At 39.8% G+C, this 26,928-nt stretch overlaps 1 protein-coding gene across 2 annotated transcripts in view; it reads right to left on the bottom strand.

Moving 5' to 3' along the window:
* The window catches only part of CDKAL1 (CDKAL1 threonylcarbamoyladenosine tRNA methylthiotransferase), a 634,424-nt gene that overhangs the window by 155,377 nt on the left and 452,119 nt on the right, over positions 1-26,928 (bottom strand). The gene's annotated exons all lie outside the window — the stretch shown is intronic.

The raw sequence follows: 26,928 nt of genomic DNA, 5'->3' as shown, positions 1-26,928 counted from the left end.
CCTGAAGGGACACTCATTTTTAATTCTTTTGAATGTCTCTTTGTTCTTTTTTTCTATATTTTAAAACCGATGTGTATTCTGCTATTTCCAGACTTACTGATATTTAAGCAGCATTTTACTATCTTCTCTACTATGGTAAATGAAGATTTAGCTCCTTAAACTACTCTATCCCTCCCCTCCCAATATAATCTCTTAAAAAAATTTTGCTGCATATTCTAGGTACCTATGTTCACGTTTTCCAGAAGCTCCATCATATTGATCAAAAACCAATACTGTTTTCCAAACACTCAATGTGCTACATACATAATTCATGGATTCTATTTTTTTCTGCTGGAAATGCCATTCCTACTTTCTTCAAGGGTGTGTTGCTTTCATAACAAACTGGGTTTCATCCTTCTAAGTTGCTCTTTGGTTTCCTTTTTTTTTTTTCCTCCCCCATTTCCCTTTTTCCTGAATCCTATGTATTCTTATTTCTTGATTACTCTATTCTGCTTAATTCTGCTGGAGCATTCTTTCAGGAACTTCACCAAAAAGAATGCCAGGGAAATTTTGTTGTTACTGTCTTAGCATATCTGAACATGTCCTAATCCATACCATTGACTGATGAGTGGCTGTGCACAGCACTCCATAAGGGAAAAATACTGGCCACCGGAATTTCATATTCTTTTTTTTTTTTTTTTTCATGCTGGCAAGATTCCAATGAGATGTGCAGATTCACTCACACAAACTATGTTCGCCACTTTCTTTTTGAAAGATTTTAGGAGATTAATTTTATTCTTGATGTTTTTACATTTCGTGATAACAGGCCTTGGATTAGGCATATAAATCTTTGTACAGGCACAACCTAAACACTCATGGTCTTTAGGTCTAGCACATTTTCTTATGTTACTCTTTAATCATTTGTTTTAGAGACGCAACCTCTTTTCTCATCTTCCTAAAGATACCAATTAAAAGTTTTTTCCTCTGCTCACTGCAACAGTGCCCATTTCCTCCAGGTTCTTGTATGTTGGTCCCTCTCATTCACAGCTGAGATCTGCCATCAACAAAGAGTGACCCGGCCCTTTAATGTTAAAGAATAAATCATCAAAAGCTTCTCATCACAGATTGATTGGGTAACAAGCTGCCTTTGTTTTGTGATAAGTCCACATGTTAGCATCTTGGATGTTTTTTCTCTGTGGCTCTGGAGTTTCTCCATACATATGCTACAATATTCTACTGTGTAATAACAGTATAAGAATGGAATAAGATGAACAGTATTCACAACTCCCATATTATTCTCAACACATAAACAGGAAAAATAGCCTCAAACATCACAAACTGTAAGGTACATGACTATATCAATTTTTCTATCTCCTAAATGCAGGTCTGTATGGATGAATAAAATAATTTATCTCATTTAAATATATTAGATACTTGGAGGCATAAAAGAGAACAAAGAATGTGGCAAGGGGAAGTCAAATTATTGGCTGCCTAATTCAAATGGCATCATAAAAATAACAGCTTTCCATACCTTGTTTGGATAATACTTTAATGACTGTGTGAAAGGAGAATGACACTTATTTTAAAAAACATTTCTTTCTTGATTTCTACTTAGTGTTACTAAGCTGTTAATTTGGCTGACCTTGAATTAGTGAGATAAGTTCCAAAGGCTGGAGCTTTTCTCTGTGATGGTAAATAGAAAAAAGAGGTAATATGCATAAGAGAAAAATGAAACTATTTTTAAAAAATTTTATTTTTTATTCTGATACAAAAACATTCTTTCTACTTCAAGGGTGATTTATCAAAATTACACTTGAAAATCATGAAAAACATGTTTTTGCAGTAAGCTGTAGATTAAAAGACCTTTTCCTAGACTTACTAAAGCATGAGGAATAGAAAAAGTATGTCAATAACTTTAATCAGCAAATGTTTACACTTTACTTTTAACTACTCCTGAACAAAAGAAATCCACAACTAAAACTATAAGTAATAGATCATAGCAGAAATGACAGAGTAGAGTCCAGCTCCCCTAGGAAATTAAAAAAAAAAAAAAAAAACACCTTAGAAACTGCCTGTGAAATATTATAGAAACCAAGACAACTGGTTATTGTCCTAGGCTATGAATCGCAATGAACTTGGCACTAGATTATGGGGTATTCCCAAAGGAAAGTACCTCACTGGTTCCCCCTCCCCACAATGCTCCTTGATCCAGGATAGCCGAGCTCAGTACTACACAAGATCTGCTTACTTTGGCACGAAGGTCGCCAGTGAGAAAAGACAGAACTTTACAGAAGTCATTTTAAATGTTAAAAAAGGGGATGTTCAAAGTGTGAATACATTTGATAATCTATGCAAAAAGCTGACTGGTAACAAGGGGGAGGGTAGGTAAACTATGAATTTGTGACTTAGGTTAGCCAGTATTTAAAAGTAAAAGCAGTTTAATTGGTTTCAAAGTATGTAAGAATATAAAGTATGTAAGAATATAAACTGATTGCCTATAAAATGTTTTTGAAGTGAAGACTACACTTTAATGGCAGATGAGGCTCATCTATACATTAATTTTATATATGCAAATGATGCTTCTTAAAAATACTTTGGCTTCTTAGGGGAACCAACTAAAAAGACTCTTATTTACACAGTTAATTTGCCTAAGTAAATAATTCTCTTCAGTTCATAAGAAAATCCAGGAAGTCTGAAGTGGACCCAATTCTAAATTAATTGTATATGATTTAAGTGGCTATGAGGAAATTATTAAGGACTGTAAAACAGAACATCAGTCCAAATATTTAATATGCTAATTGTGAGTAAATGTTGTTTTTGAGAAGCAATGAATTTTCAAAATACCAAAATTTTTAAAAATGATCATTTCCACATGTGTATTGAAGCTATGAGTCTAATGAACATAATTACCAGGTATTCTATGCTTTTAAAATTTAAAAGACCTATACTTATTTTTTCATAGCAGTACTGGAGAATAATTCTGAAAGAAGATGAAAATGAAAATGTTCAATTAGCTTAAATAACACATACATTCTGACCCAATATTTTTTCTGATGTATACAAGCTTTTTACTGGCAAAATGGGTTCATTAAGTAACTTGGAAATAGAACTAATGAGGAAGATTCCAATTACGCATCTGCCTTGGCAGAGGTGGTGCTAGGATCAGTTATCCAAGTCTAACCAAGAGGGTATCAGGAGAGCACGACCTCCGTGCTGGCCTGAGGCAAAGAGAGCCCCCAAATATTTCAAGACTTTATTATTTACCATGAATAAAAATAAACACAGACCTACACCTACTTTACATGCCATACTTGAATCATCTCAAGACTTCCACACTTGCAATTTGGTGTTTTACTGGCAAAAAAAAAAAAATAAAATAAAATAAAAGAGAAAAGGATGATTCTATTCATGCTTAGAACAATAAATGAGCTTCAAATTCTACATGTGAAAAAATTAATACTAGTACATGTGCTATTTACCTCAAAAGACATAAAAATAATCGGAAAAAGAATCAAATCTATGGCAATGATGAGGCATAAACATATGGTTAAAAGAAACATTTTTTTTTTTAGTTGTGAATGAAAGTAAAAACATACCTCAATCTATGGGATGCGGCTTAAAGAAGTCCTTAGGAAGAAATCAACGGATTTAAATGTTTGTGTTAAAAAGAGAGAAACTCAACAATCTCAGCTTCTACCTCAAGAAACTAAAAAAGAGGAGCAAATCAAACTCAAAGTAGGACAAAAAATAAATTACTAAATAAATGTTAAAAAATCAACTAAATAGAAAATAAAGGAAAAAAATCAGGTAAAGTAAAGGTGTCCTTTTGAGAAAAACAACATAATTACTAAACTTAGCTAGACTGAGAAGAAAAAAGACACAAATGACCAACTTCAGGCATGAGGAAGGAGGCAGCACCACAGACGCTATCAATATTAAAGAAATACTAAGGGTATATGTATTACAACTTTATGCCAATAAATTAAAAATTTAAACAGAAATGGGCAAACTTTGTAAAAGACATACATTAATAAAAGACTCAAGAAGAAACAGAAAATCAAAAGTCTTTTGTGTACTACAAAAATTGTATTTATAATTAAAAATCTTGCCACCAAAAGAAAACAATACAAAACAACTTAGGTCCGGAGAGCTTCACTGGTGAATTACAGCAAACATTAAAGAAAGAATAAAACCAATTCTATGGAAACTATTTCAAAGATAAATGAGAAAGAAACTTATTGTATAAGTCCGGCAATAGCCAATATAAAAACCAGAGAAAGAGATCAGAAATAAACTCCAGACCAAATCTTTTTTTTTTTTTTTAAGATTTTATTTATTTATTTTAGAGACGGAGAGATAAAGAGAGTATGTGCACGCACTCAAGCAGGGGGGAGGAGCAGAAGGGGAGGGAGATAATCTCCAGCAGACTTTGCACTAAGTGTAGAGCCTGACTAGGGGCTCGATCCCACAACCCCAGTATCATGATCTGAGCCAAAACCAAGAGTCGGACATTCAACTGACTGAGCCACCCAGGCACCCGCAGACCATTACCTTTTATGAATAAAGAGACATTTAACAAAAAATTAGCAAACTGGGCCCCAAAACATATAAAAAGGTTATTTATCATGATCAAGTTTTAATCCCAGGAATGTAAGGTTGGTTTAACAAACAAATTTTAATTAATGCAGCAAGCCATATTAAAAGGATACAACTTCCATGGTGATCTCAGTACATGCGGAAAACTCAGTCGACCAATCCAACACCCATTCATAAAGAAAACTCTGTGTAAACAAGGAAAACTATCTCCACCTGATAAAGAGTCTACAGCTGTTATCATACTTAGTGATGAAAGACTGAATGCTTTTCCACTCAGATTAGTAAAAAGGCAAGGATTTCTGTTCTTACTTCTACAACTCAATATATTATAAAGATTCTAGTCAGTGCAAGAAAGGCAAGAAAAAGATATTACAGGCATATAGGTTAAAAAAGTAAAAGTAAACCTTTTTTTGCCGGTCCTAAGATCTTGTGTGTGGGAACTCTACGTAATCCAATGAACCTACTAGAATAAGCGAGTTTAGCAAAGCTGAAGATTAATATATAAAAATCAAGTGTACTTTTTATATTAGTAATGGACAATTAGAAAATGAGATCAAGGAAACAATTCCATTCCCAATACCATAAAAAACACTTAGAATAAACCTGGAAAGTGGAAGACCTGTACCCTAGAAACAGAGAACTTGAAGAAATTTCCTTAAAATTTACTGAAATTAAAAAGTATCTAGAGATGCTTGGGTGGTTCAGTGGGTTAAGCATCTGCCTTCGGCTCAGGTCATGATCTCAGGGTCCTGGGATCGAGTCCCACATCGGGATCCCGGCTCGGCGAGGAGCCTGCTTCTCCCTCTCCCTCTGCACCCCCCACCACTCATGCTCCCTCTCTCTCATGCGGTGTCTCTCTCTCTCTCAAATAAATAACATCTTTAAAAACAAGCAAATAAATAATATCTAAAAAAATGAAAAAACATATGGTTTTCATAGATTGGAGGATTTTACTGCTGCTAAGATTGCATGTGGCCTCAAATTGATGCACAGATTCAATGCAACCGCCACCAAAATGCCAGCATGGTTTTCTGTAGAAATCGACAAGCTGATTCTAAAATTATATGGAAATGCAAAGAACTTAAAATGGTCAAAGCAGGGACGCCTGGGTGGCTCAGTTGGTTAAGCGGCTGCCTTCGGCTCAGGTCATGATCCCAGCATCCTGGGATCGAGTCCCACGTCGGGCTCCTTGCTCAGCAGGGAGCCTGCTTCTCCCTCTGCCTCTGCCTGCCTCTCTGTCTGCCTGTGCTCACTCTCTCTGACAAATAAATAAATAAAATCTTAAAAAAAAAAAAATGGTCAAAGCAATTCTGAGAAAGAACAAAATTGGTGGAATGGATGAATCTGACTTAAATACTTACTCTAAAGCTATGATAATCACAACAATGTGGTATTAGTATAAGGAAAGATTAATAGAATGGAACAACAGAGTCCAAAAATATACCCATACATCTATACATTTATGGTTACTTAATTTTCAATAAAATTGCCAAAGCAATTCAGTGAGATCAAGAGACAATGTTTTCAATAAACTGGGCTAGAGCAAAAGGATGCCATATGCAAAAGCAAGCCAGCAAGCAAAGGAACTTATTGGACCTTTACCTTACGTTATACACAAAAAGCACTTCGATATCAATCTCAGATCTAAATGTAAGAGCTAGAATTACTATGTTTCCAGAAGAAAATATGGGAAAAAATCTTTGTGACCTCAATGGAGTTAGGCAAAGATTTCTTAGCTCTAACACCAACGCCAAAAGTACAACAATAATTTTTTTAAAAAATTGGATAAACTGGACTTACTGGGAAAACACCATAAAGAAGATAAAAAGATAAGCCATAGTCTGGGAGAAAACATTTGCAAACCATCTATCTGATAAAAATATTTGTATCCAAAATACATTAAGAATTCTTAGGGCTCACTAACAAGAAGACAAACAATACAAGTGTGCAATGGGCAAAGCATTTGAACCAACACTTCACTAAAAGAAGACATATGAGTAGCTGATAGGTGCAGGAAAAGTTGGCTCACATCGGTCGTTATCGGGGTCATGCAAGTTAAACCAAGTAAGATGCTACATATCCAGGGGAATGGCTATATTGAAAAAAGACTAAAAAAATAACAGACATCGATGTGCAGCTGGAGAAACGGAAACCTTATTCACCGTAGGCGGGAATTCAAAACGTTGCAGTCACTTTGGAAAACAGTGTGGCAGTTTCTTAAAAAGTTAAACATATTCTTACTGTGACTAAGAAAGTTTACTTCCTAGCTATCTACCCAAGAAAAATTAAAACATGTGTCCACACAGAGACTTTTATGTGGATTTTTATAGCAGCTCTCCTCATAATAGCTCCAGACTGGAAACAGTCCAAAAGTCTGTCAACCAGTAAATGGGTCAACAAAACGTGGCGTGTCCATACAGTGAAAATTTACCTCCAAAGAATGAGAATGAGCTATGGATACAGTACCACACAGACGAACCTTGAAGAACTTTCGTAAGTAAAAGAGGGAAGACACAAAGAATTACATATTGTTTGATTCTGTTTATATGAAATTTATATTAGCAGCAGAACTACAGAAACAGAAAATAGGCATTTAGAGACTTTTTCTCATCACTAACTGCACGGTGATGATGGCTGCAGAAATTATTTACTAAGAATCTTCAGAGTATACACTTACATTGGTGGCATACGATATGTTATCTAAAGTATACCCAGAACAAAAGTGGGTATAAAAAAAATCCACTCTTAAAAGTGGGAGGGAAAAAAAAATAAAAAACCCTTTCTGAAGACAAGAGAGATAGCAGGAATCCCCCATTAAAAACTCTCGAAAAAGTCCTAACAGGGGCGTCTGGGTGGCTCAGTGGGTTAAAGCCTCTGCCTTCGGTTCAGCTCATGATCCCAGAGTCCTGGGATCGAGCCCCACATTGGGCTCTCTGCTCAGCAGGGAGCCTGCTTCCTCCTCTCTCTCTGCCTACTTGTGATCTCTGTCTGTCAAATAAATAAATAAATAATCTTTAAAAAAATTTAAAAGAAAAAGTCCTAATAGCTGAACTTCTGACAGGATGTAGTCAAAGAATTAAATATGGCCAAATAGGAGGGAAGGGCAGAGACAATAAAAGACAAGGTTAAGGTAGAAAGGAAATTACCCAGAGCATGACATCACGAAGGACTGTGTCCCAGCTACCTACAGATGACAAAAAGGAATCATTCTGTTCATCCCGAGAGAGCAAACTTAGAGAAACAACATGACACCTTCAAGTAAATTTCAGAAAATTCTCATCAGTTTTAAAATGATCATCACGTGTTTATGAAAACCAATTCTTTTTTAAGATTTATTTTAGAGCGAGAATGTGTGCAAGCAGGGGTGGGGGTCAGAGAGAGAGAGAGAGTCTTAAGCAGACTCTGCACGTGGTGTAGAGCCCCACGCGGAGCCCCACGCGAGGCTCGATCCCACAACCTGAGATCATGATGTGAGCTGAAATCAAGAGTCAGACGCTTCACCGACTGAGCCACCCAGGTGCCCCATGTGAAGCAATTCTTAAAGGACCTGAGCTGGAAGAGAAAAAGCACCTAAGCATTAGGGTGAGGGGTGAAAAGCCAGAATGAGTCATTGAGACAAAGAAAGACTGGTGCGGCTTGGACCATCCCTCCTCTCTTAGCACGGCTACCGGAGAGAAAGAGCCTCCCCTTGCTCTGTGACGAACGCGTTGCATGCACTGGGGAGAACTACTTAGCCTTAGTCTGCTTTGGTTTCCTGGGCTAGTGGAAACTAGTGCACATACTGACTGCTCCCGACGGCGCCTGCCACACGGCTGTGTCCGATACACTTCAGCTATTATTAGCGTAACCCCGTCAAAGAAGTACCTGCCACCTCTTTTACAATACTAAGTGCCAGGCGATGTGTTAGCAACTTACATGTTCTTTACTACAACCTCCCAGTATGGTAGACTCTATTTCCATCTCTCCGAGACATAGGGAAAGTCCCATTAGAGAAACAAGAGGGAGAGGTCAATTGCCCCTGGTTGCAGAATCAGGAAATGATACAGTAGCCTTATCTCTACCCACGTTACTGAAGTGCTCGCAGAACTGAGGTCCTGTAAGGATGATCCTAAGTTTACATTAAAAATATTCTGTAATAACAATATTTGCAGAGCAATTTATTGTGGTAAGTAAAACTTGCCTGTATCTTTGGAACTGTGTTTTAAAGAGAGGGTAATTGTGGTCTCAGAAGGTTAAATGATTTACCAAAGGTCACCAAAGCTACTGCTGGAGGGATCACAATTCAAACCCAAACCTTTCCACCACCTGGTCAAGGCTCTTTCTGCAACTCTACGCTGGTGAATACAGAGGCATTTAAAGCCTAAGTGGTTGTGCGCTAAATTTATTCTTCATAAGACATCTTCTTGTTTTTATCATTATCGTCACTCATCAAGACACGGCAGATGAAATTATTCCTATTTCCAGACGGCTCAGAGAGAGGAAGCAGCAACAGTATCGCTAGAAAGAAACGAGATTTTAAATCCAGACCGATGTGAGCCCCCAGTTTCTAGCCAGGTATCACAAGTTATGTTACTGTTCGGGGCCTCAGGTCCCTCTCTTCTACACGACGGGAATAACAGCACAGCCCTTCCTGGACTGCTGTGAGAGCAAGTGGAAGGTGGAATGGAAAGCATTTACAATAGCAGCTGGGACACAGGTCTTCATAGATGCCAACCTGCTCTTGTGTTCCTTAAGGGACTAGCAGAGGTGAGGAACACCGCCACACCACAGACCTGGACCCTGGACTCCTGCACCTTCTACCAACCCCTGTGGCCCATATCCCTCTCAGGTGAGAGATAGGGGCCTTCTTTTGCGTTTTGTGCTATGGGTAAGTACTAGGAGAAAACTATATAAGGACTATATGGTCAGCATGTGAGAGACAAACGAACAGTGCTCACATGACGCCATCAGTTTGATATTCTCTATCACGGAAAAAAATCAGAAGACACCAACATTTGGTGAACTGATTTATGTGTTAAGTATAAAAAAAAATCCCCAAATGCTCTAGATATGAATAATATTCTGGCTGTAGCGCAACCTCACAAAATTCCTAAAATATCTAACGAAGGAATTATACTAGTATTTAGTTTGTTTCTGGAATTTCAATCATATTAAAACCTCACAAATGAAGACTGGTTAACACTAGTTGAAAACTTAAAACTCATGAAATATAAATAAATAAAATAAAAGTAGCTCAGGTAAGTTTTTACTTATCTTAATTGGCGTAGTCAGGAGTTCTGTATATAGTTTTCTCCTTAGTGAAGTTTGCTCAAATGAACAGATATCTGTCTACCTGTGCACGCCTTTGTTCATCCCATCTGTCCATCCATCTGCCCCTCCATCCTCCCATCCACCCATCCACCCATTTATTTCTCTCTCTATGGTATTTGCCATTTAGGGACCCGGAATTCTCTCCTATTGGAAACTCGTGAGAGGGTGGTGTGTATCTACAGTGTGCATTTCAGGTAGGCACGCTTATAATGATAAGAGTTTCAAGAAACACAAATGAAATGCCAACGCCAGTACAGTCCTGTCTTTATGTCATTCTAGGGTTTCTTCTCTTGGAGTCTGTGGAGTCCTTAAAATTGCATGCAGAAAAGGAAAAAAAAAAAAAAGAATTGCATGCAAAATTGTATGTAGATATTCCAGGGGGAAGGGACTATACATTTCTTCTGATTCTTACTTCTTCTGTGACCCAAATATGATCAGGAGATACCCTGGTGAATGCTTCTGGATCCACCGAAAAGTATTAGGGGAGAAAAAGGATAGGTAACCTCTGACCTAATGACAGTGTGCATTAGACTTTTTTTTTTCCCCCCCAAACAGAAAAGGTTCATCTGACTAATCTGAGTGAAATCACCCTCTTTGCAGCGGTAGATGGAGTATCATCTGAAAGCTGAGTCACATATTGCTGTTTTGTTTTGTGCGCAAATAAAAAATGGTCAGGATATTGTCAATTTCAAGAAGTTCAGCCTCACAGAAAGTCTGTGATACAAACTGGGTCCCACTCTGTCAGTTACCGTATTACTTTGGACATGATGAAAACTGGTGTTACTCCCGCCATGTCTTAGCCTCGTACTCGTATATTCTTTATGGTATAACTGGGGCTCTATGTCCAGAAAGTACACTTGGTTCCTTTGGCAGCTGTGGCCCCTTTTTAGGCCTTGAGAAAGGAGGCATGATAGGAGGTCAGAGGCTAGGAGCACGGATAAGCTTCAGTGTCTCTGAAAGTGGTCCCTCGCTGCTGGGGAGGCAGCAAGCCCTGGGTCAGTGCTCCCGGGTTCCAGGAACACAGACTCCGTTCCCCTCCCTTTCCTGGCAGGGATTGCTTTCAGTGCTTAGTCCTGTCTGTTTCTCTTTACTTTCCCAATCTTCTAACTTCTGTGCTATAAATGTCCTGCATTAAATATCCTCTGGGAGATACACCTGGCATAGTTTTTCTTCCTGAATGGACCTAGACCAAAAACATCAAATTCAACAATGCCCATATTCTGTGACCTTGATGAAGTGACACTGACACAGACCACATTGTCTTGGGATAAAGCAACTGACTGGAAATAAATGGTAAGAAGATGGGGTTAGTAAAACCTCAAAGCTGTTTGTTTGGAAAGTGAATACAAAGACTATAAATGTATTCCTGTAAATGAGTATCTATGATTTTCAAACTAGAACACATAGAATGTGTGACCTTTAGAGAGAAATTTACATCTATCTGGCTGAAGAAACTGTTTTCAAATATTAGCCAAAATCTATAGGCAATTCACATATTAATTTTAAGTGATATTTATAATCAAGGAGAGACTTTTAAGGCCTCTCACTGAGAAAAATGTAGTAGCAATTAGATTTTTTTAAAAAAAATCATTACCTCTCTTCAAAAGTAATAAAACTACTTTTAATATGCTGAAAAAAAGAATTCCAGATGGCTTATGTTGTTTAAATGTGGCACACTTCTAGTTTTTGGAATAAAAAAAAAGGTAGTATGTCTAAGATAGGAAAAGGAAAAAGTATATGAATAAAAGGACAAATGACTTGCTAAGGCCCTGCAAATCTCTGGCTATTTTGAGAAATCAGAATTTAAAATGGTAAAAAATAAATTATTAAATACCACTGGTTAAAAAGTGATCAAGTACGTGGGAAAGTGCTTCTGAAACTCGGAAAGAAAAATGACCGTCACAAGGGCCAGAAAAAGGGAGAGGGGGCCTCAGAGATGCACATGACACCAAAGAATTTCGTGTCACCCATTACATTAGTAAACCCAGCATGAATATACAGTTGGGCTTCCAGTGAAAACCAAATGAATCATCACTGTTAACTAAAAATTAAATAAATACTGTGTAAAGTAAGTTTTTTATGTTGTAACACTGCACTTGCATTCCACAGCAAATATTTTGGAATGAGCACGGAGCCTTACATAAGACCAAAGATACTGCTTTAAAAAGTGTAAGTAAGCATACTGGATAATATTGTTATAATATTTAAAAGGAACCATATTAAATCTCAAAGAATTTTTACACATCTGTTATTAAAATCATTTTATGATATTGCTGGTGGAAGTGAAGGTATTTACTATCTATGGTACTGTTAACACAATTCTTATATGAGTTTTTCTGTTTCTATGGTAACGTGAATTATAAGGTTCAATGAAGCCAGATTCAGTAATGTGTATTTTTCTGTTATTCAAGGTGAAAAGGAAATGAAACATTTCCAACATTCATAAACTGCAGCAAATGTCTGAATTCCATTTAGAGATAAGATGATAATTACTAAAGTAATTAGAATTCTTCCTGGATGGAATTATTTTGCACACAGTGGAAATTTAGATTTGGGAATGAAAGCAAGGATTAGAGTATATTCAGCATCAGTAATTAATTACAACCAAAACCAATATGGTATTCTGATACCTTGGAACAGACTATACCTTCTTCTGTCTGCTTCTGATGACAATGCGAAAGAAAACTGGTCCCTCCACCCCCATGCCTTAAGTCAGAAAGATAACATGGGTGAAATCATTTTATTCAAGAGAAAATCCAATTACAGAAATAATCAACTTTTCCTTCTTGCTTTATTTTTTTTCATATTTGAAAGGGCATTCACATTAGCAGAACCAATTAAACGAATATCAGGACAGGGCAAAAACCATAAAGTTAGGTAAGTTTCTTAAATCTTTTAAAATTAAACTTAAAAAAAAAAAAAACATTTATTGAAATTTTAGAGACTCAAACCCAGATCATAGTATTCCTTAACAGGAAAGCATGATTGGAAGATGGCTAAACGTCAGGTCTTGGGAAGAATAATTTCCAAAATTATATGGTCATAATGTAGTTGTTTCTAATACCCAGCCCACTATAAACAAGAAATCAGGTAAATTTTTGCTTTTAAAGAAAGTGTTGTCATCATCAAGAAATGGTACTCAGAGATACTACATTTCAAGTTTTCTGCCATCCTAAAATGCAATTTGTATAGTAGCATCATAAATAATACTTTAAAAAAATAGAGAGAGCGTGAGCAAGTAAGCATGGGACAGAAGGCATCAAATCAAAACACAGTATAGCATTATTTACAATTATATTCTTTATTCCGTATTAGTTGAACTCTCATTTTGTTTGGTTTAAATTCAGTCTATCCTAAATATCATTATCAAGAGTTGACAAACTATGGCTCAAGGATCAAATTCAGCCACTTCCTGTTTCTGTAAATAAAGTTTTATTGGAATACAGCGACGCCCACTCATTTACATGTTGTCTAAGGCTGCTCTGGCTACAGGAGCAGAACTGAGTAATTGTGACAGTTGCAACTGAGATCATGTGATTCACAAAGCCGAAACTATTTATCGTCTGCAGAGACTATAGCCAACCAGGCCCATGACTCTGATTTTCATTAAGTACTCCCAGAGACGCTCCAGGGTAAGTTTGAGGGGACAGTGGGAGCACATGATGCTCCCCAAAATGCAGCCCCAGTCAACACTTTCCACTATCACCAAATATGTACCGATACAGTTCAAATCAGTACTTCCTCCCTGAGCGATCCTGGTCCATCACCCAGGAGCACCTATCCATACAAGTCATCGCTGTGGCCTACCTCGCAGATGAAGTCTTCCCTGGTTTTCTCTCTGCGTCTCAGTGCAGTCACACTCCTTCCTATATAGCTAGGATAAGCATGTTATGATCTGCCTGGTACCTTTGACATCTGTATCCTTGTCTTATGCCTCCAAGTAAACCATAAGCATCTGTTGGTCAAGGATGGGGTCATGTTCATATCCTTAATCTCTGCAGGAATGAGGCAGCACACAGAACTCATGGTGACCAAAGGCTTAAAAGGTGATGGGGAAGGGAGAACAGGGTAAAAAGACAGCGAGATGAATAAATGAACTCAATGAAGCAACAGGCTATACTCATACCTATTACTGATTCATTTCCGTTTTCTCTCACATCAGTCTTGGTATTTTACTTACAGACCTAAAGATGAGTTTCTAGCCTTCATCCATCTGGCAGCGGAAGAGAAGAGGCAATTCGGAGGGCGTTTTAAACGGCAGCCCTCTCCCTGGGATGAAGGCTATCCAGTCGCCACTTCCATACTACCTATTGGAACTGGCCTGTCCTGCTTACAATGAAGGCATTTTTCTCAAATGAGTACATATACATATATATATATATATATATTATATATATATTATATTATATATTATATATATAATATATACACGTACTATATATATAAAATATATAATATATATATTATATATATATAATATATATATACACGTACTATATATATAAAATATATTTTAAAGGTCATCTTAAATGACGTGAGTTTACTTGAAACTTTTGGTTTAAAATTGTGCAGAAAGGGGTACACGCTGGAAACCCAGAAGTTGAAGACCTATGAGACTTGGAAGAGGAGTCTTTACTCTGATTCTACATCCCCATTGCTCTCTTGTTTCTGGAGGTAATATAGCCCATCATTCAAACAACGTCTCTTGGCTAGATGATATGGTCTTGGCCAAGTTCTGGGCAGGCAAGATCCACGAGGCTGCCGTGGCAGAGAAACAGCAGGCGGTCACAGTCCTTTCCTTACAAAACGCACAGGAAGCGTGTCTGGTCATGAGACACTGCAGCTTTCATTCGAAGGACCTGTCCCTTTCTGTGACACGGCCTGCTGGACCCCCAACTGGACCAAATCTCCACCTCCGGAAGGGCACTTCCAGTATGACGCCATGCCTGGCTAGCCGGCCAGTGGCAGTTGCTCCTCGCCCGGCCCGGCCCAGCCACACAGCCCTGCCCAAGGCACGCTGCCCCAGTCCTGAACACACTCTTCCTGACTGTGCGTAACCCAACAACTCAGTTCTTGCCGTGACAGCTCTCAGTGGGCAGCCCACCTCTTACAACCCCCAGATCAGCGGCACTGGGACACTGGGCATCGCTGTGATGCTGGCGGTAGCTGATCCTAAACCAAGAAACGGTTCAAACACCCAAGAACAAAGCCACTACCTTAGGGACCATCAGGACACTGCAACAATCCCCAAAGTCACCGTTTAGAGAACAAAACATCCACAAACTACACACACATGAACGAGCTCAGTATTAGGTTGAAACGGCGGCATTTTTGACACCAGACTCTCTGACCCATATTGAACATGTTGCCAGGCACTCATGTAAGTGTTTTTCATAATATCGACTCGTTCAATCCCCGAGGCAGCTCATGAGATAGATAATATATCCCCCATTTTACAGACACAGCAGTGGAAGCACAAAGTAACTGTTTTCAGAGGCTGTGATCTTGAAAGATAAACTGCCTCCCACCGATGCTGGGCAGCAGAATATGAAAAGTGCCAGATTTTATTCCAATAAGGCCTCCCTTTTCAGAAATGGTACCTGTCAGGTGTCCTCAGAGAGTAAGTCATCTGCGACTCTCATCTAGAAGCATGAGTGCGAGCAGATGATCTCATAGCTACTCACCCACAAAAATACCCACTTAGCATTATCTTCTCAGTCATTTCTCAGTTATTCAGTTACTGGTCCCGTGTTAAAAAAGTACTCCCATACTTACCCTTTTAGCCAGTGAGAATAAACGTAAAAAAAAAAAATACCCGTACCAGATCTCCTATCTGTGCCTCCAGTAGCCAATGAAAAGATTCATGACAGCTCAGATTTTTATCATACACGTTTTCAGTGGAGCCAAAAATGAGCAAAGGAGACAGGGCCCCATGAGATTGAGAAACATTAATAGACATAAGTAGCCTTTGGCTCCGAGAGGCAGTGAGAAAACAAGAAATCCTGTTAATTTTTAACACTTCATGCCATGTCCCAAGCCATGCCGGGTCTAGAAAGTCGTCCTGATGACATCATCTTTGACATCAAATCTGGCACTTTTCATATTCTGCTGCCCAGCATCGGTGGGAGGCAGTTTATCTTTCAAGATTTGACAACCACAGTGGGGTCTGATAGCAAGTCCTGAGAGGTTCCAAGCCTGTCACGGAAGTCGAAGGATCTCCATCTTCCATATCATTCAGACCCAACCAATGGTTATAAAGACCCACGAAGGGTCACGTGCTGATACTCCTTTTCTGCTACATCACGGACATTGAAACAACCTTCTTAGAAGGAACAAGGGATATGCTTACGTCACAGAGGTTCTGGGAGACGGAAGTATTGGCAAAGAGAAATCAGGCTCTGAACACTGACCCCCGCCTCTCCCACCTGCGAAACTGAATCGTTCTCAGGAACGACAGCCCGTACAAAAGAGCTTGGTGCGACGCTGTCCGAGAGACCAGCACAGGAGAAAAGTTTTGTCCGTGACCACCAATGTTAACAGCGAGTGTGATGCTGCCTAGGAGGGGTCGTTGTGGGAAGGTGCGCTAGACGGAAGCCTGATTTAAAGATGATTTGATTCAATCCAATGAACACAAACTGCACACCTACAAGTAAAGGGCCAAGAAAATAGCAGCACAGCCCGCTAGCGGGCTAAGCACCATTCCCAGCCACCATTAGAGGTGAATGGTGACGGGACTGACGGTGTCAAGCTCAAAACAACACAAGGGTGTGGGACAAGGATGGGCGGTGGAATACAGGGATTATGAGCTTTAAAGAAGGTGAACTAGGAACCACAAGGGCGGGGGCAGGGAGGAGGCAGGAGCCACAAGGAAAAAATGTAGAGGTCTGAGGGCAAGGCCAGGCGTACAGAGCCTGGACTGTCACCTCCTAACACGGAGTCTGCTGAGATGAACTGAAACGAAGTGTGGTATCGTTAGAATTTATATTCCACGTCAATCTATGTCTGTGGCTCCAATTACAGAAAACAGCTCCTTTAGCAAACAGCTTTAAGAAAATCAATTTCTGATCAAAACAGTAAATGAAGAGACCCCAGGTGGTAAGAGACAGCCAATGACTCTCTCGTCACAGCTAAGTGTCCAAGACACAGGCTGCCTGCACAGAGCCCTCTCCCCCTCAAGACAGAGTCACATTTTCCAAGTACCCTGGATAAGAATCGTCTTCAGTTACATGTTGATATTTTTATAAAATGTGCACATAAACAAGCTGCCTATAACAGAAAATCACATGAGAATAACACTGAGAGGTAAACGCGTGCACTGGCATTAAAATGGGGGGGGGGGCAGAGTGATTCCTAGAGATACGGGAGCACAGGGACGCGCAGGAAGAACATGCAGAAACGGCACACTCTGAAATGAGTCCAAAATGCTTTATGGAAGGAAGGAAGGAAGGAAGGAAGGAAGGAAGGAAGGGAGGGAGGAAGGGAGGAAGGGAGAGGAAATTCTTAGAGTATTTCTACTCGGGAGTATCTCTCAGGATGGGAAAACAGAATAAATAAAGTACGATTATCACACATATTTGGGCGGCTGAAAGAACATTTTATGTTTGTGGAGTTTATCTCTCTAACGAAATCATTTTTTTTTAAGATTTTATTTATTTGAGAGAGAGCGCATTAGAAGGGGGTGGAAGAGGCAGAGGGAGAAGCAGGCTCCCCACTGAGGAAGGAGCCCGACAGGGGACTTGATCCTGGGAGTCCGGGATCAGGACCTGAGCGGAAGTCAGACGCTTATCAGCCTGAGCCACCCAGGTGCCCCAACATTATTATTATTTTTTTTTTTTTTTAGTGTTGGCAGAGGAGTCCCTCTGGGTTTCGATGGCTTCTCAAGGAAAATTCAATTCCATCAATAGCATCAATTAAGTTGACCATAAATGTGACAGTCAGCTTAACCAGTATCACAGAAGGAGGCCCTTCTCCGTCTGAGCCCTGTCCTACATAGAGTCAGGGAGGTGCTATCTGTGCCTTAGCAGATCGCAGTCAGGTGCAGCCCAGAGAAGCAGTAGCAGTGATATGAGTAGCTCTGGACAACGTCTATACTGCATTCTGAGTCAGGCATTGCTCTAAGTGCTCTCCCTCTGTTAACGCATCTAATCCCCCGGCAATCCTATTCAGTAGGTGCTAATATCACCGCGATTTTATAGAAAGGAAACTGAAGCTCAGTAAAGGTGTGTGACCCCCCACCCCCCAGCCCTGGGGACATGAAGTGAGGAAAGGGCAGAACCGTGATGTGCATCACAGGCATCTGGGTTTCAAAGTCCGAGCTTTGCCCCTCATTGCCACATTCTTTCTTCAGGAATCACGAGAATTCGCAGCCTGGTGCTTCCGTGCTACGCCGGCGCTATAAGGAAATGCTACAGTAACACAATGCAGAGGGCAGAGCGATGCGAGCAGCCGTTAGGGACGTGGCTTGGAGGGCAGAGGGCAGCGGTGTCTACCAGAAATCGAAGGCAAGTGACGCGTAATTTTAAGTTTTCTAATCATCGTTTTAAAAGGAAAAGGAGACATTAAAAATATGTAACCTCAAATACATAAAATATGGTCATTTCGACACGCGATCGATACGAAAACTAATGATATACTTAGATTCTTTTGTCATCCTCGTCTTTGAAAGCTGGTACCGAGTTTCCACTTGGACTTGCTACCTTCCTCGTGCTCAGCGAGCAGACGTCCGGAGAGAACGGGAGGAAGCATCACAGCAGAAGGAAGAAGCCAGAGTGAAGGCATCCGGGCCCAAAAGAGAGAAACCGCGAACAGCACAGGATGTGGCATGTGGGAAGAGGGACACGGGAACCACCGGCTAAAAAGGAGGTTAGGACCAGCATGTCAAAGTGTGGCAGAGAGGCACTGCCAGAGGTTTCCGGAGGAGCAGCACGGTCGCACAGTGCATCAGGAAGGGGACCACAGCCGTGCGAGAGGAATGGCTCCTGAGACAGAGAGATGACTGGGCACGAGATAGCGGTGGCCTTACCTAGGGGCCAGCGAGAGTGGGGTCGGAATGGGGGGAAGGGGTGTGGCAAACTGGACAATCCTTGATACCGGGACTGGGGAGTGGCCGACTTGGGTGGAGGCCTGTGTGGGTGGAACGGAGCAGAGAGAGTGACCAAGGGAGGCAGCAGGACTCCAGGAGTGAGGCCTGGGGGTGAATGAAGGAGAGGAAGGCTATTAATCCAGACACCTCGCACAGTACCCAGAGTCTGGAGAAACGTGCTCATGAGGGCAGGGGCCGGGTTGTATCCCCAGGGCTTGATGCGTCCTGAAATTCTAAAAATACATGCATTAGCAGAGGAGCAGGGGTGGGGGTGAGTACCCGTAGTGGGGGTAGAGCAGGGCAGGCAGGAAATAAACTCACGGTTAAAAGAAAAGCAAGATGACCAAGTTGTCAGAAATGTTGAGGAGGAGGCCACGGTATACTTAAAATGGATTAAGACTTGAGTGCTTCGACCGAATTGTCCCTGGTAGTGAAAAACATTCAAGGGATAAAAATAGTGTCAAAGAAAGAAACAAACAAACAAAAATAGGAGGAGGGAAAGGACTTTCACTGAAAAGCACATTCCATTCTAGGTGACTAGTCCCTTTTTAAAGTTGGAACTGCTATCCATGCAACTGATTCTATTAAAATCGATTTCACTGATGAACATGAAACAATACGCAAATGTGTCTCTGCACATTGACTATCATAATGTGATGTTTACAATTCTGTGTGCTACTAACCATAAAAATGATAACCCAAAGATACATTAAACATTAGGACCCCATCAATCAAAAGTTTAAACGCTACAAAAACCTTTATCAAATTATGCAATAGGCGAGTCAAATATCAGAGGTGTTATATGTTGTACCTTATAGTATTTTAGAGCAAAAAATCTGAAATACCAAGAAAAACATGATTTTCAGAGTTACAGTGAAAAAACCCAAGATAGAAAGGTAATTTGATGCAAAACCTGTATTTTGTGAAATTGGAAATTCAGTTTAAAGGAGTTACATGATTTTAAGCCTGAGTTTTTATTCAAGCCTTCTGTTTCGATTACTTTTTACAAATTTAAATCTGCTGATGATGTGCATATTTCCAATAAATACAACAGCATGAGACTCCATACTAGCAGGACACCTGCTAACATCTTTTATTCATGTACGTGTTCTCGGTGCAAAGCAATTATATTATTTCAAATATTTTAAAATGTTTTCTATTACTGACTAACATAACTGCAGGTCCCCTCACAAATCATCACTTTCCATTTGTACTCCCTCTGTCTAAATCTCGGAGAAAAAGACTTATTTGCAGTGTTGTTTGCAGGAGTCCATAATAGCTCACAAGTGATCTCAGTCTGGTTTCCTTGCATCTGATTGTGGATGTGAGAATATAGCTTCTATCGAATGCAAGAAAAAGGCATGCATATATAGATTTTCTTATCCTTGATCCAGCTCTCTGGAAATGGTTTCCAGTGTTATGAATTCAGGAGAAAGCAATAAGTGTTAAAAGCTAGTTATTGTAAGTCCGAACACTGCACAATTGTCACTCGTCTCCCAACAAGGGCTCCTCATTACAAGGGCAACCGATGGTCTTGTCAGCTTCCCATGTGCAGGTGTGGGCAGAAAGGTACATGGCGGGTGGGGGGGTTGCTTCAAAGAGTGGGGAGGGGGGCACGGGGAGTTTTTGTCATCTTTTTCTACATTTGTGCAAATGGCAATCATTTAAGTATAGCTCATAACTGAAAACAGTAAATCTGAAGGGCGATGAATATGAATTTTAGGTCACTTCATTATGGATCTATCACGCCATTCATTCTTAGTACGAGTATTTGGGGAGAAAAGGGTTAGCTTTGAACATGAGTAAAGAAATCTTATTTTAGGCACTGAAATAATGACCCCAGTGTATAGAAATAATTTTTGATACATCTGAAACTATTCATTGACATATTCCTAAAGTGAATGGAGATTTCTAGTGAAGCTACTCTGTCTTTTAAAATCCATTATCTCTATGACTTACAAAGTATTAACTGTAGCTAGTAGCTCATTGTTAATGCTTATTATTTGCCCCATCTCTTTCTCATTGGATTTTCTCAACGCTGGTGCCTACTCAACACAAAGATATTTTTAATCTCAGTTTGACTGAGAGACTCTCATCTGAAAGAAATTAGTCTTACACAATTCTTTATCACATAAGGGGCAGAGGACTTTAGACCATTATTGTTTTATGACTAAAAAATGAGTGACTTAAGACAAAAAGCTCAACATCCTTAAACTTCATTTCTATTCATTCTCTAATAAATACCATCTGTTGTGTACTTTAGGGATATAATACCCGTCAAAAACTCCATCGTATTATGAGAACCGGCACCAAGTTGATCTGAAATGCATATTTGAACAGATGTGTTTAAATTACATCTCCGTCTATCCACATGCATAAATTCAGAGCAAGCGTGTGTTGATTTAAAATGCATAAAAAAAGGGATTTGGAGATGCATCAAAAGTGAACAGCATCTCAATGGATCAAGGCTCACATTACGAAAGGTCATTACTAAAAATAAAGTTTGCATTTATTAAGGGTCGCACCAGGGGGCTGTTCATGGGAACCGACTTAATGTTTGCTGCACGAAATCAGCCACTGAAACTAATTTTTTACAACTCCTCCATGTAAAACATTAAAACTGTCATGCATGGACAGAAAAAATGCAAAAGTAGACATCAAAATAGAGAAAATTATATGGCACGTCTATTGACTGACATTGGTTCACATGGCTCAGTCCCCCCATGTTTCAACCAGACTTTGCATTTCTCTAAGGAAAAACATCTGAGCGATCTCTGTAGGCATAATACTGTTCTGATCCCATTTTTTACAGGTATGCTTTCAGAAACTATGATTAATTAAATCCTTTTGGAATTATGAAGTCCATCCATGTTTAGCAAGAAATTAAATACAGAGGAACACAAGTGTGAAGGGCCAGATCTTAAATGTTTTCTGTATTCCACCAGGTGCTAATTTCTACTCTGGCTTTTCAAAAGCCATCAATATAAAGCTTCATGGTGAGAAGCTGAGAGCAGGGCCGGGGCTCCACAAGGTGGTCAGTATAAATAGTAGAAGACGAGTTACTGAGTGAAATCCCCAGTTGTCAATATCATCAACAAACAGCAAACTGACTGATACTATTTTACGCGGCAGTTTCCTCAATGAGGAAGTCGAATGGGAGAAGAAACGTGTAACACGCCTTTGGGAATATTCCTTCTCAGGTAGGACTACTGCCCAAACCAGTGCTCAGTGTACTAGAGAATTAAGACTTTCTTGATTTGTAGATGAAGGAAGTAAGGATTACATCTAAAACCAACAGAAGAGAACAGCTTTACACACTGGCCATCTTTCAAATAAACCCTTACGATGCTACAATACGGGAGGGCAGTTTAAGAAAAAAAAAAAAAAGGAATGACCGTTTCGAAAGGAATTTCAGATCTGTACAAAAGGATCTCTGAAATGCAAAAGGAAATCAGCTTTTTCAGAGTGCCTCTTAAAGGTGTGGATGCACAGTTCTTCATCCTGAGAGATTCAGAAAAGTCTCTGAAGCCTGAATCAGTCCACCAAGGGATAGAAATGAAAGTGAGCATGACTGGTAAGAAGTGCAGTGTATCATTGTGAAAAAAAATTCTTGTTCCTTTTTATTAAACTCCTAAATATCTTTTAGGTTATAATTTGTGCTAATTCTTCCATTGTTCCCCCACAGCCTCCCCGCCCCAGCCAGCCGTGCGTGCCCTCTGTGCCCTGCCGCAAGCCCCAGAGGCTGACCCGATAGGGAACCTCACGCAGGCTCCACGTCTCACACGGTATAGGCCAGCCCCGTGGAACTTCCAGTCCCTTCTCTGAAGCCCCAGTGCCCTCTAGCCTGTAGTCATCAACACCTACAACATTCTCCCCAGTGCCCCTCCACGCCTGCTGGCCAGAGCTACCTCCACTCACCACTGAGGCTTCTACTTAAAGGGAGCACTTCCTCTAGGAAGGATTCCCTGAGCGCAGGCTCTACGTAGAGCCTTTTCCGAGCTCCCAAACACTGGACTTCCCAATATGCTATTAGAATTGCTGGTTGTTTCTAAGGCTTCTCCACTGGACCATGAAGTTCCTGGAGGACAGCGGCCACGTCTGTCTCAGGTGCTGTATCCCCAGGGTCCGGCGCAGTGCTTGGCATAAAGCAGGTAGTTAATAAATATTAACGAGTTAGTGAAAGACTCACCAGTTTCCTTTCAAGGAAATATATATATAATTTTTATTGAGACCTGACTGTCAACTTCTTAGTTGACATAGGTGAACTTAAAAGTGATACATTCAACAAAACATCCCAGGATAAACGTAAACTACGGAATAATCTTCCAAAGCAAGTGGCGAAGTAAGACAGAACCACAAAAGAACAAATACACTTGGAGACTTACCCAGATGCGAACTTTCCCCCACAGTAAAGGCTATCCACCTGTGGCTATTAAAATGAAAATGAATTAAAAGCAAATAAAAGTTAAAATTCAGTCCGTCATTTACACTAGCCACCTTCCAGGTGTTCAGGAACCACCTCTGGCCACCTTCGACCATATTCAACGGCACAGATACACGGCATTCCCACCGCTGGAGGAAGTTCCACTGTCCTGTTCTAGAAAGTTGAGATCCTATAAAGAACAGCACTCAAAAAACTATATATTTGAATCTTTTCTTCGTTTTATAAAATGGCACTGATACAGATCACGTTGCTGTGAGGATGAATGAGATATTTATAAAGACTTAGCTTGGTGTCTGATACCTAACAGGCGATCACACAGGCTCCCGCCTTTACTCAGAGTATGTCATACCACGTGTTCCCCAACTGGGCTAAAAACAGTGGTTTTCAGACTGTTCTGCACAAAACAGGCCACAGGGGTAGGGCCTGAGTGGCACTTCAGGCCTGGGGGTGCTATGTCTCCCACCTCATGACTTTTCAAACAAAGCGACTCTGACTGAACTGTTACAGACTGGGTGTCCATTTGAAATTATTATTATTATTTTCAATAAAGGACTGTGAGGTTAAATACACAAACTTAATACAAGTCAAAAAACAAACAAACAAACACACACACACAAAAAAACAAACAAACAACAAACCAATCAGTGTCCCATAAGATACGTCTCCAGATCTATTAACGGCAAGCAACTAAAGCCCATCAGAACCCCGCTCCTCTGCTCTCATCTCCTCCCACTACAGTGCTCTAGCCACAAAGTTGAGGACTTTGGGACCAATGCCAAGAGCCAATTAGAAAACCCAGGGATGACCGGGTGGCTCAGTTGGTTGGGTGTTTGCCTTCGGCTTGGGTCAGGATCCCGGGGTCCTGGGATCGAGTCCCGCATCGGGCTCCCTGCTCAGCAGGAGCCTGCTTCTCTTCTCTCTCTCCTTCCCATTCATGCTCCCTTCTCGCTATCTCTGTTTCTCTCTCACATAAATAAATACATACTATCTTTAAAAAAAAAATAGAAAACAAAGCAAATGACTTTGAACCGTAATCTCTGGCTCTGATGAATCAAGAGATGTTACCAATGCTGTTGAGATATTTGTATTTGTGCAGTCAATGCCAAAACTGAAGCGCCCAAAAATTAGCCACTGGAGGCAGGAACGTTGTCAAGCAAGTTGAGGAAACACTATTTCCTTACGACCTGAAGTGGAATCTGCTACGACGTGTCACAGCCGACGGCAGCTGAGACTACATGCAGAACACACACACACAAAGGCTCAGACAGACTGTGAGCTTCTGAACCTGAAAGCCTAGGACATGAATTCTGCAGGGACTCTGGGGAAATGTCTGACTTTTACACGACACGGAGCCAATAGTGTCAACAGGGAATTCCGCGCACTCTGTGGACTTAACTTTTATCGGTTTGAAGGGTCTTGAAAATTAGCTTTTGTTAGAGCTGTGATAGCGTTTTACAGTGACCGCGACCTAATATTACATGACAAACAATATTTTAATGCAGAACTTATACTTCAGTAAGGTCATTTTTAATAGTTAAGATGTTTAAATCACAAGCAACATTAAGGCGTTTTGTATACACTCCAGGCTGTCAACACTTAAAGTGTTAAGTGTACTTCCTCTCCATTTCCGCACAAATCTGCAGCATATTTATTTTTCTGAGTGCAACCACAGTGCCAGCATTTTCCAGGTCTCAATGCAAGTGCAAGGGAAATGTCTATATTTAAAAAGTCCATTTAACTCTGCGATTGAGGAGCTTTGACTTAACCTTCAGCTGGAAGGAAATGATCTGCTAAAAGGCAAATATCAAGAAAAGGATCTAATACAATTCTTTAAATCCTTTTCAAGTGACAAATATGTTCAGTTAAAACCATGAGGAACTGAGATCAAGAACTGATATCAATATTTGGCATTCCTATCTGGGTGAAAGGCATTTTCAAAAAAATACATAAAATCTCATCATAATCAACATTCACAAGGGAACACAAGCAATTGGTTTTGACAATAGGGAACATTAGACCATGAGTCTCAGTAAGTGTAATGTTACCCAAATGAAGTAATTCCATTCTTCTTCCCAGTAGATCTATATTTTAAATGTAAGACTACATAATTATATTTTTATCAATAAAAAATTTGTAGAAATCTGTTTTCCTTATAGATAGACGGTACATAGACGGACAGTTTATTCATTTTGGGTTTTGGTCTATGAATTTGAAAATACTACCTGGTCCTTTACCAATAAAGTTCACTGACCCCCCCCCCCATGCTTCTTTAACAACTCTGAATAGTTTAAAAGATATATAAAAGTAAAGTTTTCCTCTCGAATATGAGTTATGCTCAAAACAAACTCTATGGCTGCTGTATTTTTTTTTTTAATAATAAAGAAATGCATCAGAGTATAGGTGATTCCCAGCAGGGTATGAGGCTTTACTTGGAATAATTCTATAAAGAGAATTCCAGTGGATTTTCAACAAGCCCCAGCTCCAATCGTGGGTCTCAGAATTTTGCTATTGAGAACTTTTGAAGTAATATTTAATGTTAACTAAATATAATATGTTCCTGTGATTGCTGAAAATTGATGTTGACAGGAAGATGCTGAAATAAAATCTGTATTGCATCTCAAGCACAAACATCAAATGCACAAACAATAACAGAATATTTCAGCATGAAAAGTTCTTAATCTACTATTTCAATTTTTTCTATTTCATTAAAATGAGCACCAGTAAAAGACATTATGTATTCACATGTGATGTACAGATAATCCACCAAATTGAAAAAAAAATAGATTAAAAGATTTAGAAAATAATTGAGTATACAATTCACAAATAAAGTTCTTAAAATGAGACGTTGTACCCTGGTGCTTTTTGTGTAGATAGGGAAAATGTCATTCATGAATGGCTCATATTTGATTCCTCTCTGTTTATCAAGTTAAACCAAAATTGGTTATTTTAAAAACAACAACAAAAAAATAATTTCCTAAGATTAGATTATCCATTCTTTGCTTGGATGAACGAACAGTCGGACTAAACTAATCCTATGTTCACATGAACAAGTCTTTCATGTGCTGAACTTGTAGGCAGTTTGTCTTGGCCTGATAACAAAACAGATGTTTTCCTTAGCGATTTCGCTAGCTTTATTAGGTACAGACCCGCCTTGGGATCCAGCTATGTGTGTGCTTTAACAAACTGTATTCATCTCTGTAAGACAAAGCCTATCAGATTAGCTCATCCAGGGAGCTGCCTTAATTGGCCCCCTATTTTAAATCAAACAGGTGTGATTCTAAACAGTTATTTTTATTCTAAAAATATATTTTATTAAAAACGCATCAAGGATCTAAAAACCTCCAGAGATGAGACAGTGATGGCTCCCAGGAAAAGCTGGGGAACTCACAATTAGGAGTAAGAGCTACAGGGCCAACAAGCAGTGACAGAAGATGACACAGAAGGTGGCGACCGTCTGGGAGCGCCAGAATTTTGTCTATATCCACATATTTCACTGTGGCTTGGTTTAATTTTCTGT

The sequence above is a fragment of the Martes martes genome (assembly GCF_963455335.1).
Source record: "Martes martes genome assembly, chromosome: 6".
Lineage (NCBI taxonomy): Eukaryota > Metazoa > Chordata > Mammalia > Carnivora > Mustelidae > Martes > Martes martes.
Note: the sequence above shows the minus strand (reverse complement) of the source record. Positions and strands in the feature narration are given on the sequence as shown.